The sequence below is a fragment of the Felis catus genome, chromosome D1 (assembly GCF_018350175.1).
Source record: "Felis catus isolate Fca126 chromosome D1, F.catus_Fca126_mat1.0, whole genome shotgun sequence".
Classification (NCBI taxonomy): Eukaryota; Metazoa; Chordata; class Mammalia; order Carnivora; family Felidae; genus Felis; species Felis catus.
The window spans coordinates 13,579,425-13,592,612 of NC_058377.1; positions in this window are offsets into that span (position 1 = coordinate 13,579,425).

Sequence of the window (13,188 nt, forward strand, 5' to 3'; positions counted from 1 at the left end):
GCTGGCCAGGACAGCACGAGAGGAGGATCAGCCTCGTCAACCGGGCAGAACGTCAGCGGGTAGTCTGGCTCTGCAGCCGGGGAGCAATGGGAGCCTGAGGAAGCAGACTCTGGGCAGCCAGCACTGGAAAGGACGGCGGGAGGGAAAGGGGCGGCCTGAGGGATGAGCAAGCGGGCGGCTCCCTGCTCACGTCCCTAGCTCTCACCGAGACCGCGAAGACGGCGCATGATGGCCAGGTCTTGGCTTAGGCACACGCCAGCCCACGTGCCATCAACTTCCCGAGCATGGCCAGACCCTCATGAAGACGTGTCAGCTGAAGACCGCCTGGGGGATTTGATTTAGGCTGAATGTGAAAGTTTCCAGAGGGTGGGCGTTATGAGACACCGGCACAGATGACGAAAGACGGGGATAGATGGGAAAACACTTCCTTCGGAGAACCTTCGAAACAAACTCCGCACCCATTTGTTGTGTGGGAGAGGAGGCACAGCTCTGTCTGGAGGCAGGGGGATGGACCGGGTGACTTTTCAGAGTCCAAGGAGACTCCGGATAGATCGACCCAAGCGCACGGCGTCATCCTGCCTGCCCACGGGTGGCCTTATGCCAACAGATACACTTAGCGTTTCTCCCTCCGCCCCCCTCCTTCCGAAGACAGCCTCCACAGATCAGTGGGTCAAACCATCCCCTCCAGTATGAACTGGAGCTCTGTTTCGTTCGGCCACTCGTGCCCTCTCCCTTCTCTGTGTGGACGCAGAGCCGCTCCCGTCTCCGGGGGAGCTTCCCTCCGGGCAGCCTTGTTGCCATTCTGGCCAGAGCCTAGAGCTCAGACCTCTGGAGGGGCACAGGGCAGCATTCTGGCAAGCAAGCATGTCAGAGCAGCTCTGGCGTTTCCCTAGAACAATTCAAATTGCTTTTTTTACACCTCACTGCACTATGCCAACCCTGATTCACATTATTTGTGCACTCGCTAAGTGTACATTATCTGATCCGTCACCCTGTAAAACGCTGCAAGAGAAATCCGTGGCTCCTGTCTGCTGCTGACTGTGGGTCAGGCACAGAAGTCTCTGTACAAATATTTTTGCAAAATGGGAAGGAAGGAATAAACCCAATGCCACCACCAACAATAGCCACCGTGGCTGTGGGCTGGGAGAGAACGTCCATGCCTCCTGCCCCAGTAACTCAGACTCTCCTGGAAAAGACAGCTCAACCAGAAAGCTCCGGCACCGTTCCTTCCCGTGGCCTCCTTTGGGCGTCACATTAGTTAACAGGAAGAGACAACCAAGAGGGGAAATAAGTCTTTGAACCTAGCTATGCAGATCTCCTCTGACTGGAGCTAACAGTCTGGGGAGAGCTGAAGGCAAGGGGTAGGTTGGAAGGGGGGCGCATGCGAGGAAGGGCAAGAGGGACGCTAGTCTCTGCCTCGTGACTCGCTCAGCCTCTCTGGTGGTGCATAGGGCTCCCTGTCCCTCTCAGCCCAAGGTACTTTAAAAACTGATCAAAGACCCTGGAATCCTTTCATTTGGGGTCATCTGGGAGCTTCGCAATCTGGCTGTCAGGGCCCCCACCAATCCCTTGAGATAGTTTATTTCTAGAAAACCCACGTGTTATTAGAAAATAAACGGATTCCTACTTTTGACCAGGCCATGGCACCCTTCTCTCTCCTGTAATCTGGGTAAATGGAACACGGTTTTGTTCCTAGGGATCCCTGCCGCTCTGTCCCGAACGGTCACTGGAACTTTGACAATTCATCCCGTGGAAGATGAGGGTCTTCTTTCTAAGTGGGAACAGCTAGGATCTTCTACGGCTTGGATAACAAATTTGAATGCGGATCCCTCTCCGTCGGAAGAGAGGACCGGAGGCGCACCTTCTATCCAGGACAAATGACTCTCCGCGAGAGTCCAGGTTTCCCCACACCGTCTGAGCGCTGCGTTTAACTCACCGCATGCGTATGTATGGAGGGCATACACAGGGCGCGTGAGCCATTTCCAGGGCCCGTGGGGTGGAGGAGGAAGCAGAACAAGAAAAAGACCCGGTCCCTGCCCTGGGGTTGCTTATGATCTGGTTGGATTGACAAATAGCTATCTTTCCCAGCTGTTCCTGATTTGGCTCCAGCCCCGGGGCTCCTGAAGGGCTTTGTGCAGCAGGAAAGCCCAGGGGTCGTCCAGCTGAGAACCACATTTCCTTTCTTTTGGCAGGAGCCAGCAGCTTCCACAAGGGAGCTCACATCTCGGTCGAAAACAAGAAATCTGATGCCTCACTGACAACTCATTTTCTCAACCTTCATTCTGGGGAAAGGCAACTTTGCGCTCCAGCTGCCATATTGTAGCCGCAACCCCTGATGCACCATCAATTAAAAACAGCAATAATTATGCATGGGAAAAAAGCCACAGATAATAGGCTTCCATTAGATTAAGTAGTTATATGAATAAAAAAAAATAAAACCTATACTTCGGCTAATTAAACCCACTCACCATCTGATTAAGATGTGTTGTGAGACCATGGAAAAGTACCAACCACTAACTGTAAGTAATCCGGTACAGATGGGAATTAATAGTATGTTCCCTGGCATAGGGATAATGGATCTCCATAGAGGTTAATCAGAATCATTAATAAGCATTGACAGGATGGACGGTACCAAACAGCTGGTGGCTAATGTCGGGGTCAGGGCAGGCCACGCTCCTGGTAAAAATGGCTTCTCAGTTCTGCCCACTCCCCCTACTGAGATCAGCTGCTGAGGAGGGATAGATGTGCTGACCTCTTGAGATGTCTTCAGGTTGGAGGGTCCATTACAGTTCTAAACCTGCTGTCTGGGCTCAAGGGGGTAGAAGAGGAATTGTGACCCATCTGAGAGCCTGGGGTCAGGACTCACCTGCCCAGCCTTTCAGGGAGGGGTCTCTGTGCCAGACCGTGGGGCGTCAAGGGTGACTGGGGACCGAAGCAGTGGGTTCCCCCAGAAGAGCACCACGCCACTTGGGAGAGCCGTGCTCTTCTGGGGTGGGGCTTGGGGTAGCCTGGGAAGCAGGCCCACAGCCGCGCAAAGGCACCGGGGCGCGTCTTGGCCGATACAGCCCAAGGCTGCTGTTTTGGGGGCTGAGAACAAGGGCAAACCCCAGACATGGCGCATAGGAGAAGCGGCTGTGGGGAGAGAGGGCAGCGTGTATGCTGCACGGGGCCTGCAGTGAGGAGCCGGGGGACAGGAGTCGGCTGGTGAGACCTGTCTCAGACACAGTGTGTCCAATGCCCATTTAGCCGCTACTCTGGAGCCATCCCTGTCCTTCAGAGCAGCTGTGAGGAGAGCGCCCGGGCCTTGCCTTCTAATTACCACTAATTGAGTAAATGCTGAGATGATCTCTCTCTCTCCCTTCCCCTCCACTCCCTCCCCCCACAAAGGCAAGGGAGAGATACAGAGAGGTCAGAAAGAGACTTTTCCAAATGGAGACGGGCAAAGGATGACACAGCTTGAATACCAAGCAGCCACCGCCCCAGTGGGGGGGGGGGGGGGGAGAAGCGGGCCTTCCGAGAGTGCAGCCAGCTTCTGGGGGCCCCTGAGAGAGGAGAGGGAAGAAATGGGGCTGGGGTGGGGGCTGAGGTCTGGGGGCTCAACTCACTCTCCCAGCCTGGCTTCCTCTCTCCTCCCCTGCGGAGTGGCAGCGTCTTGTGTAGGCGGAAAGTGATGCGATTGGTCTTCTTTAAGAGTCTTGCTCCTTAGGAGCTCTGGATCCTTCAACTCCTGGGTCTGTGTTTACCAGGTCGGTTCTTCTGCGGTCTGGAAGGGAGGGTGGGGGCCTACACCTGCTCAGGCTCTGTGAGGGGTCAAACAGGCACTGTGATCACTAATGGAGAGCCTCGGGGCAAAAACAGTAGTTACTTTTCCCTTCCCTCAGGCTGTGGTGGGGAGCCTTGTCTGTGCCTGAAGCAGGCCCAGAAGCTCAGGATTTTAAGTCTGTGGTAATAAGTTAGTTTCCAAACAGGTTTTGTGTTTGTCTTCATTTTTATTTTTAATAGGGATCACTTGTTGATCTTCCCCGTAGCTTTGTAAAGCTGGGAGGTGAAAGGCTAATGGCCAAGCCCATTTTACAGAAGGAAAAACTGAGGCCATGAGTGAAGCGGCTGGGTACCTGTTCCTTTCTACTTCAGAGCCGAGGCAAGAACCCAAAGTGTTCTGAAGTTGCAGGCAATCCACTAATAATCCAGAACGTTCAGGAAAATGTTGCTTTCGCTTTAAGTTATGCAAGGAAATCATGCCTGGTTTAAAAAAAAAAAAAATTATTCAAATAGTACAGAAGGGTTTAAAGTAAAAAGTAAAAGTCCCCAAGCCCACTCTTTTATCTCCTAGGTCCCACTAGTTATTTTTTGAGAAATTTCCCCTGCAAGATAAACAAGCATGTTTATCTACATATTTCCCTCTTTTCCACAAATTAAAAAGAATACTTTAACAGCGTAGCACAACTTTATTTTTCCATTTGTCTATTCTGTTTTATTGCTTTACAGTGTTCAAAGCACCTTTATTGTCACATTAATCCATCAAAGTGAGTGGGATAGGCGTCATCGTCCCCAGTTTTGAGACAAGACAACAGATTCAGAGATTAAGTCACCTGCCTGCTGTTAGGTGGCTGTTTATTGTCGAGGGTAGAATCGAACCTGGCCACAGTAGCAGCGGTGGCGAAGACGCATACGGGACTTCAAAACAACGATAGCCAACACTCACATAGCCCTTAGCGGGTGCCAGAGACTTCCGCACACGCACCGTATGTCTCATCTTGTTGAATCCCCACCACGCTACGAGATGCGCGCTGTGATTACTAGCCTCAGTTCCCAGATGAGGAAACCAAGTCGCAGAGAGCTTAGGTAACTTGGCCAGGATCACACCTCCAGGAGCTAGTGGTGCGGGGGTTCAGACCCCAAAGTTTGCTCCCAGAGTCTGTGTTGTTCACGTCTACACCACGCTGTCACTTACTCTGTACCAGGCGCCGCTAGATGCTCTTTACTTATGGAAGCTCATTTAATGCTCACGACAACCTTGTGCCAATTATCAGTAGCAACGTGGGACCATAGGGCATCTTTACCAAAGTTCCAAGCTCAGAAATAAGGCATCTCCCAATAGCGTGGGAAACTTCGGGGGCTATATGCCCACCTGGAAACCAAATACATCAATCAGTGGCCCAAAGGAACAACCAAGCAAATCTTAGCTAGGGACACTCATAATTATACCAACTATCATTGACTGAGTGCTTACTCTGCCCCAGGTCTGATTGTCACCCTCATATTACAGATGAAAAATCTAACGTTCAGAGAGGTTAAGTAACTTTCCCAAGGCCACACAGTAAGTGGAAGAGCCAAGATGGGACCCAGACCTATCTGATCCTGAAGTCTGACTCTGTTTCTTCCCAGCCTATATCTTGTTTTCTAGAGTGACTGGGGAGTTAATATCTTCTTTCCTTAACATTCCAAGGTTTGGGGTAGCCCCAGCTCCCTGCCTGGGGAGAGGTATCAGCCCATGGCCATAGCCTCTTCTATACCAAAGAACAAAGGCTGCTGGGGCACCTGGGTGGCTCAGGGGTTAAGCATCCCGACTCTGGGTCAGGTCATGATCTCGTGGTTCCTGAGTTGGAGCCCCGCGTCGGGTTCTGTGCTGGCAGGTCAGACCCTGAACCCTGCTTCAGATTCTGTGCCTTCCCCTCTTTCCGCCCCTCCCCCACTCACACTCTGTCTCTCTCTGTTTTCCATGAATCTGTTGATGGACAGACAGGTGAGGTTTTAAGCACCACGATAGTGTAGTTTTCTTCTCCTTCACATGCACGCGTGCAGGCATCGCCCATCCACTCACGTGTTTATGCATTCAGCAGAGGCACTTGTGGAACATCTACAGTGCACCAGGATCGTTGACAAGCCCTGTAGATTTTATTTTTTTTTATAATTTTTTTTAACGTTTATTTATTTTTGAGACAGAGAGAGACAGAGCATGAACGGGGGAGGGTCAGAGAGAGGGAGACACAGAATCTGAGACAGGCTCCAGGCTCTGAGCTGTCAGCACAGAGCCCGACGCGGGGCTCGAGCTCACGGACCGCAAGATCATGACCTGAGCTGAAGTTGGCCGCTTAACCGACTGAGCCACCCAGGTGCCCCTACAAGCCCTGTAGATTTTGAGAGAAGTCGAACAGTGTGCCTGCTCTCCAAATGCTCACGGATTTAGCAAGCAGCTAGCTCTTTAAGAAGGGCACAGGGAGGGCTGCCTGGATGAGGAGGGGTTGGTTTCCCTGGTGGGAGAGGCAGGATTGTGTATCAGGAAAGGCTTCACAGAGGAGGCAACCTTCTAGCTGTGTCTTGAAGGATGAGTAGGTGATAGGCAGGCGGAGAGGCTGGGAGGACACTGCAGGTGGGGGGCAGCCCACGGGCGAGGGAGCAGCATGGGGTGAATGGGTGGGAGAGCGTGGGGCCTCCGGTTGCAGGAGGTGCCAGTGACTGGATGGTGGGAGCTGGGCAGGGGAAGAAGGCGCAGAGATAGACAGGGCTTCGGGGGCAGGAGGGGGCAGTATGGGGTCTTGTTCACCATACAAGGGGTTTTAGGGTGTTATAAAAGAGGCGAGCCTGGAAAAGCCTCACCAGGAAGCTCTCGGGAAAGGAGGAGTTTAGTCCGTGTTCGGTGTTCTACATGGGACGGCATGCTGTTTCAGGAGGTAGGGTGTCGGGCAAGATGATTGCCAAGGTTATTATACCGCTTGAACTTGGTGATTCAAAGATGCAGGATCCGTGGCCCAGGGAGAATTAACTGGGTCCTCAGCTTGGGTCCACGTGAGGAGATGTCAGAGGTCCTAGTGATATTCGGTGGGGGCTGGTATCGGCTCTCAACCGCTGGAGTATCCACATGCTCCAAAAACCACAAGCTCAAAAGGGGCGCCTGGGTGGCTCAGTCGGTTGAACAGCCGACTGCGGCTCAGGTCATGATCTCACAGTCCGTGAGTTCGAGCCCTGCATCGGGCTCTGTGCTGACAGCTCAGAGCCTGGAGCCCCTTTCAGATTCTGTGTCTCCCTCTCTCTCTGCCCCTCCCCTGCTCATGCTCTGTCTCTGTCTCAAAAAAATAAATGAAAACATTAAAAAAAAAATTTAAAAAAAAATGTCCAGACACTTGAGGCCAAAGTAGCTAAGGAAGTGAACTCTAGCACTTACCTAGGGGGAAGCAGGGACCCCACTGAGTCTCAAACATCACCAAACTCAACGATTAGGAGCAAGCTGGGACTATCTGAAACTCATCTAAGGGAAGGGAAGGAGACCTGATTTCAGATCCTGGTTTTTCTAATCACCAGCTGTGTGGCCTGGAAAAAATGGCTTGATTTTTCGGAACCTGTTTGCCCATCTGTAAAAGAGACACAGCATCCACTTGGCTTATTTTGCAGTAAAAATACAGGAATGATCCCAAATAAATGAGGGTGCAGGTGATTCCATGTGTGAGGGGGCACTCCCACACGTTGAGCCCCCTGGTCTGGTGCTGACACCGTGCTAGAAATGATGGGCAGGGGGTGGCTTGCAGAGCAGAAGAGGGAGAGACACGAAGGAATGCTCCGGGGGCACAGACATGGCTGAGAAATCCCCAACGCGTGGCTGTCGGCAGCAGAAATTTACTGGAGGTTTGCTCACGGATATCCTGCTGATGGAGCTGGGCTCAGACCTCATGACAGGTGACTGTCTGGGACCTGTCTCTGCGGGCAGAAGTAGCACAGAGGCTTACTGCCATGCCAGGTGATCCCAGGAGCAGAGAATCAGATACGGATTCAGGAAGGGAAGCTGGAGTAAGAGTCCTAGCCCTGCCACCAAATGGTCTATGCAACCTCTGCGTCCAGGGCTCCTCATCTGTGAGTCTCAAGTGATACCTGCTTTACTGGGTGGGCATTAAATGTCCAAGTGCGCTTTAAAACTAGACAGATCTGAAGAAATGGCTGCTTAAATGGCCATTTCCTGCACCGCCCTTCCCCATCCAGGCAGCTAAAAGATGATGCTGTCTTCACAGAAAACTTGCAGCTGTTCTCACCAGTTTTGGGTCCATGGGGCCCGCCCATCTGCCCAAAGACACTTTGCTGTTCGCCAGCCTTGGCCGCCCAGCTCGCCTGTAAAAGCTAAGAATACGTTATAAAACTGCCGTAAGGTTTTATGAGCCCTCTTTCCTTCCCAGGGACCGATCTCGGTGCTGTGAATCACACCGGAGCCTGCACGTGGGGCTCAGAGTGTGGGGCCGGCAAGAGGAGGGTGTGCAGATGGTGCGGGGACAAGTGGCTTCGGGGGGGTATTTGGAGCAGCAGGAATGTGCTGCCTCAAATGGGCTCCAGCTCTGCGTGACCTTGGAGGAGTCTCCTGCCACCTTGGTTGGGCCATTCAGTCTAGCCCAAGAGAGGAAGAAAAAAGAAAAAGGGGTGGGGGGGGGCACGGGTGGGAAAGAGAGTGGCACAACACAAAAATTTGGAGTCAAACGGGTATGTGTCTCACCTCCTCCATTTTCTAGTGTATGACCGGGCAGGTCACTTAACCTGTCTCATCCTTAATTTTGTCATCTGTCCAATGGGGATAATGACAGTAAGAAGCTTTGAGGGTTGTTCAGTTGAGATAAGTGGCCCAGAGGGATCGATATGTGTCAAATATTATTATTTTTCGCACAGTGTTTAGCAAGTAGTGAGTGTCCAATAAATCTTTTTGGAATGGATAAGTGAAGAATGAATAAGCACAGGCACAAAACAGAACCGCTGAAATAGAGGAACACGAGAAAAAAGGAAAAAAGGCGTAGCCTAAATCACCTGCTTGAAACCCTTCACCTGCTGCAGGTTCCGTCTTCCTCACCCACAAATGGATGGTCTGGGATGAATTGGACTTCAAGGCCTCTCTCAGCTTGCCTGTTTGAAGACTCTTGATGTTTTCCTTAAGTCCCTCCTTTGCCCATTATTTATCAAGCCGTCTCCCATGTGCTAAGTAGCGTCCTAGTTACTGTGAACAAAACACGGGAAATCCTTGCCCTTTTGACACTTGCTGTCTATTGCCAGCAGAGGTGAAGCCCACACAGAATGTGATGAATAACCAGGTTATACAATAAGCTAGACGTCATTAAGTGCTAAGGAGAACTGAGGAGGGGGGTGAGGGGATGGCGAAAATGCTGGAGGGGGTATTACAGTGCCAAGCGGGGGGGGGGGGCGGTCAGGGGAGGTCTCCGTTGACATGACCCCTTTGGGGCAAAGACTTAAAGCAAGTGAAGGAGTGAGTTGTGTTCATATCTGGGAAAGTCCAGGCCAAAGCAAAGGCCCTGGGGCAGGAGACTGTCTGGCATGGCAGAAGAACAGCCCCATCCTCACTGCAAAAGAGAACAGGGGCACCTGGGTGGCTTAGTCAGTTAAGCGTCCGACTTCGGCTCAGGTCATGATCTCGCAGTTTGTGGGTTCGAGCCCCGTGTCGGGTTCTGTGCTGACAGCTCTGGGCCTGGAGCCTGCTTCAGATTCTGTGTCTCCCTCTCTCTCTGCTCCTCCCTGCTCACACTCTCTCTCTCAACAATAAATAAAGATTAAAAAAAAATTTTTAAAAAGAAAAAGAGAGCAGAATACAAAATGCATCTCCTTAGTTGACCAGGAGACAATTCCAGCTGTGGTCCACCACCCTTCTTCCCAACCTGTGTCCCCCATTCCTCCTGTCCCTAGTCCCTCTGTGTCCTGTCCTGGCCGAGGCTCTCCTGCCTGAGAACAGATGGTGTTGAGGAAATTTCTTTTTAAATGGAGTCACTTAAACACGATCAACTTCTTGGCTGGGTAGCAGTGAAACACCCAGCCTTTGGTTGGGCAGGAAGGACAGACGAGTCGTTGCTCAGTCATGCATCTTAAGCTGGGAGAACGAAGCAGGTGAGGAGGGTGGCCAGGGGAGGTGGCAGGTGCTGGGCGAAAGTGAGGAAGGTGAGCCACTCTGGCAGAGCTAAGGCACACAGTCGGCTCCCACTTAATTCTGCCTTGGAGGAGGAGGAGTCAGGACCAGGAGTCAGGACACCAGGTTCCAGCCGTGACCCCACCACCAGCAAGTTGTGAAACCTCAGTCAAGGCAGTTCACTCTCAGCCTCCGAGTCCTCTCCGCTATGGTTTGAGGCTGTTGAATGTGGAGACATCTGATGTTCTCCAAGTGGAGCAGCTCTGTGCCTCTCCCACAAGACCTTAAACTGCCAGCAGGGTAAGTCCAACTCATCTTTACTCCTCAGCATCCGTATCTTAGGGACCACGCTTGATGAATAAACGGAGGGTTTGGTCTCAGGGGAAAGGGGCTTCCTTACAGACCAGGGCTTTATAAGAGTCAGCCGACGCTTGAGTCCTTTGCATGTTCTGGTCTCCCAAGCCTGCTTGACTGCAGACTGACCCCTCAGCCCCCGGGCCCTTCTATCCAAAGGCAGTTGATGGGAAAAACTCAGTTTGTTTGCTTTTCATTCACTTTTCTCAAATGGGCTGTGCGTAGGGGGAGAGGATCCTGGGAGCTGGTTGCATGGGTGGCCCGGGGTCAGCCTCAGAGAGGCCCTCTTCATCTCTTCTCTTCCGCACTCTTCCTCAGTTCAAAGCCATGCCTCTGTGAACACCTGCCAGCCCCCAGTCCCAGGAATCCCCAGCCTTGCTCCGGTCTCACTTGGAGCCCGGTCACCCTAATAAAGGGAACCTATGTTTCCGCATGCATCCCCACGCGCCTCCAGAGCGAGGCCCTGCTGGCTGATGCAAGGCCTAGTAATTGCCCTGAGATTGATCTGTGGATGGTAATTCTGAAGCAGCCATCCGTGCTCCGTGGGGGAGCGAGTGGTGAGGATGGGGTGATTACGGAAGGATGGCCGTGACTGCCAAAGAGCCTCGGGGAACTTGCAGTGGCCCTCAGCTCTGCATGGCACTCTCAGGGTTCTTGGGGACCTCCGAACCTCTTCCCCGGCTCGGGGCAGCAGAGAGGCTGGGGAACAAGAGGAAGGGTCTCCCTCCTTCTCGGGACTGGTTGACAAGGTGGAGGCGGGGAAGGTTACAAGAAGTGGGCTCTCCATCCACGACCTGCCAGTGCCTTTTCCCATCAAGGAGCGGGGACACTGTTGGTGACCTAACAGTGATATTTCAGGCTGGTGTGCCAAGTCTAGTCCCTTCCCGTGGGAAAATAGCTCCGGATGACCGGGCGCCATCCAAGTGGAGAGAGTACCTGCGCCATTGACTTGAAAACACAGTGAGGGTATCGAATCGCTATGTCATCGTATACCTGAAACTAATGTAACATTGTGTGTCAACTATACTGCAATTAAAAAAAAAAAGATTAAAAGAAAAAAGATTACAACACCTTCTACTTATGTTGTGCGTATCCACGATGTCACGAGGCTGTTTCCTTTTCCTGATTTACAGGTTCCTGGTCTGACACCAAAAAAAAAAAAAAAAAAAGGGAATGCAAAGAAGAAATTAAACCTAGCTTCAACACCTTATTTACATGTCCTCAGTCCCAGGAGGACTTGGTGTCCCCAAGAAAGGCTGGAAGATTCGGTGTGAAGACAGTAGCCTGGGGCCTTAGGTGTTCCAATGACAGCTTGTGAGGCTTCTGGGGGAGTTCTCTACGTTGTCTGAGTCTTGGTTAGCCCATTGGAAAATGGGGATTCCCACAGAACAGGGTAGGTGAGAGAATTATGTGAGGAAGCAGATGGGGAAACGCTTTGTAAACCATAAAGCACTCGTGAAAGTTAGCTATTGCCGCTGTGTTCACTTTTAGCAGGTACCAATGAGAAGCATTTCCAATCAAGATTTATAATACAAACAACAATTTTCTTCTGCCTGAGTCACTGAAACCCGCCAGTAATTTCTGTCCCAAAAAGGCAATGAGGGTCTCAAGGGTTTGGAGAGCTAGCTCCCCACTCCCCTGCAGGTGCCCACCCGCAGACATCCCTCCACGCCTGCCAGCTCCAAGACCTTGGACAAGGGACCTAATCTCTATGGGTCTCATCTTTCTTAAGCCTTGTTAGCTCTGACATAATTCACTGGAAGGCACACTCCTGTTATCTTCTGTGACGTCTCCCCACCCCTCCATTTCTTCCCCATCCTGCCCTCAACTTTTTCTCCTCCTCTCTGGGGATGGACTTTTGCCTTCCAGAATCTTCTCTGTGCTCCCCCCACCATCCGCACGACCCCTTTTCTCTTTGGGCTTTCCAGGTTTTGGCAAGAGAGATATCTGTGTCCCTCCCCAAGGGATGTCCCTGAGAATTCTTTAAGTGGCTGGGAAAGGAAAAGGATTTCATGTATTTTTGGTACCAGAGATAATCAGATAATCGTGCAATTAGCAGTAATTTTATCGCTCCTGTAATTTCCTTTTAACAAGAGCCCCCTCTAAAAAAAATAAAAGGGATTTCTTCCTCCCCCCTCCCCGCCCCCACCTCGTGTTGTTTTGTCTGGAGTGTCTGTCATCAGGAATTTGGTCAGACACCCACGCGCTCAGCGAGGAAGCCAGGGAGAGGGGAGAGATGCGGGAGGCAGACCGCCTGGGGGAGAGATTCCGCGGTGGGGGCAGCTCTCCTCGGCTCCCCGCCGGGCACAGGCTGTCGGAGGGGATCCAGCGGGAGGAGGCTACTGCGGTCCGCAGCGGCCGTCTCTGGTCTCTAGTCCCCGTGCCAGCGCGCCCCCCTCCCCCACGCGATGCCCCCCGGGCGGCTGGGAAAGGACTCTGGGGCAGACTCCGGAGGCTGGGAGGGTGCGGCCGGGCTTACGCGGGACTCTTGAGCGGGAGGGAGGCCGTCCCGTTCCACGTTGCTGCCGGGGTGCAGCGGGCAGCGCTCCAGGGCCCAGCGGTCCGTCCCCCCCAGCCCCCCTCCCTCCTCGAGGGTCGGGGCACAGAGGAGGCAGACACCCCTGAGGCCTTGTGCCAGGTAATTACCAAGCAAATTCCGGGCGATCTCCTCCCCTCCCCCGCGGCAGTGCCTGCTGCGCGTTCCCTGATTCGGGCCCCGGCTGCGCCACCAGCGCAGGTAACCTGCGGGGCCCCGTAATTGCTCTGGAGTTGCCCCGGACTGCGCAAGGTAAGCCCTCGCCGCGCGCGCCTCCCGGCCCTGGGTGCGCACCGCGCGCGGGCCCCCAAACGTCCCCGGCCGGCAGGATGCTGGGCCTGCGAGAGCGGGGGGGGGGGGGGTCTGCGGGGCGCCCTGCGCGGCCAGGTCCGGCGAGCTCGGGCTGCGCGGA